The sequence below is a fragment of the Eulemur rufifrons genome, chromosome 16 (genome assembly GCF_041146395.1).
Source record: "Eulemur rufifrons isolate Redbay chromosome 16, OSU_ERuf_1, whole genome shotgun sequence".
Taxonomy (NCBI): domain Eukaryota; kingdom Metazoa; phylum Chordata; class Mammalia; order Primates; family Lemuridae; genus Eulemur; species Eulemur rufifrons.
The window spans coordinates 72,148,592-72,150,642 of record NC_090998.1 but is presented as its reverse complement, the minus strand read 5'-3'; the positions used below and the strand labels follow the sequence as shown (position 1 = coordinate 72,150,642).

The following is a 2,051-nucleotide window of genomic DNA, read 5'->3' as shown; positions in this document are numbered from 1 at the left end:
GTCCCAACTACTCGGGAGGCTGAGACAGGAGGATCCCTTGAGCTCAGGAGTTTGAGGTTGCTGTGAGCTAGGCTGACGCCACGGCACTCACTCTAGCCTGGGCAACAGAGTGAGACTCTGTCTCAAAAAAAAAAAAAAAAAAAGAAGTTATTACTTAAAGGTATGAGTCTTCAGGAAAATTTTACTAACATAAACATACACACACACACACTATATGTATATAAGTTCATGTTAGTAAAATTTTAGTAAAATATATATATTTTAGTAGTTAGTAAAAAAATATATATTTATATATAGAGCTAGTAAAATCTATCTATCCATCTACATATGTATGTATCTACAACTTAGCCCCAAAATATATAGCAGGAAAATTTGGCCAGTAGAAATCAACAAATTTATGATAATAGGGAAAAGATTTTGACATATTTCTCTTCTCAAACTCCTGACCTTAAGTTTTTTTGTTTTTTTTAAATTTAATTTAGTTGTCTGGCTAATTTCTTTTTCTCTTTAGCAGAGACGGAGTCTTGCCCTTGCTCAGGCTGGTCTTGCCACTTCAGCCTGACATATTTCTCTTCTCAAACTCCTGACCTCAAGCAATCCTCCCACCTCGGCCTCCCAGAGTGCTAGGACTACAGGCGTGAGCCATCACACCTGGCTGACATAGTTCTCTTATTAGCTGATAGATCAAGTAGAACAAAAAGCAGTAAAGGTATAGAAAATTTGAGTAACACAATTAAAAAACCAATAGCTGACATATAAACTCAGATCCAAGTATCTATGATAATATGGCATATGACAGAAAGACATTACAAATCAATGCATAGTGAATTATTTAATAAATAATGCTAAAATAATTCATGTGGAAAAAATTGACATATAGTCATATGAATATATAAATTTAGATGAGCTTAAGGCCTAAATATTAGAATAGAAACTTTAAAAATTGAGGAAGTGCTTGCTTCGGCAGCACATATACTAAAATTGGAACGACGCAGAGAAGATTAGCATGGCCCATATGCAAGGATGGCACGCATATTCGTGAAGCGTTCCATAAAAAATTTTTTAAAAATTGAAGGAAATATCTTTATGACTTCAGAGTAGGCAAAGATTCTTTTTTAAACAAGAACATAACAAATACAAATCATAAAGCCAAAGACATGGTATACAAATCTTAAAGAAATTCACTGGGAGAAGATATTTGCAATACATAAATTTGACAAAGTACTTTTATCTAGATTATATTTTAAAGACCAACTCCTTGAGTGTGATATTTGATCAACACTTTGAAAAATAAAGATAAAAAAATAAAAAGCAAAAACCCCCAACTATTTAAAAAAATTAAAAAAGGATACAAACTCAAGGAAAAATGGACAAAGAATATATTCTGGAAATTATACAACAGGTATCCCAAATGATCAATAACGTGTGACAAGATGCTGTATTTCACTAATTAGAGAAATGCAAATTAAAACTACAATTTCACATCTATCAGATTGTCAGAAAATAAAAAGTCTGACAATATCAACAAAATTTTGGGAAATGGAAACACACATATTGCTTGAGGGCATGTAAATGTGTTCAACTGTTTTGAATGAGCAATTTTACAATATCTAGTAAACTTGATGATGTGGCAGATATGTTGGTTGGCTACACAAAAGCCCCCTTCCAACAACGTTTTTCTTGCCCACCTCCCACTATAGAGGCTGGAAAACCCAAATACAAACTTTCCCATTCTTACTTGCATCTGGCGCTGGCTGTGTGACTCATTTCCAGCCAATGAGAAATAGGAGGTCTGCCGGATGGTTTTATGAACGTTTCCTCACTGCCTGATTCTGAATATGGTCTGAGGAAGTGGTGTTTGGAACGGCCATAGCCTTGTTGACACAATGAGGGGAAGGTCAAGAGATTAATAAAGGCGCTGATCTCTTAGGCATGAAACCAATTCCAGCAACACCCTTCTCTTGTGAGCCAGGTTTTCTCTTGCAGTACCAATGTTCCTCATTGATTCTAAGCTCTAGTAATTGCCTTTCCAAGTGTACCCCCTAGAGAAA

General features: G+C 35.1%; 1 non-coding gene across 1 annotated transcript; it reads left to right on the top strand.

Moving 5' to 3' along the window:
- The first annotated feature begins 951 nt into the window (after positions 1 to 951).
- Positions 952 to 1,063, top strand: LOC138397707 (U6 spliceosomal RNA). Its single transcript, XR_011235835.1, has one exon. It is a non-coding gene; the product is annotated as a U6 spliceosomal RNA (small nuclear RNA).
- The last annotated feature ends 988 nt before the right edge of the window (positions 1,064 to 2,051 follow it).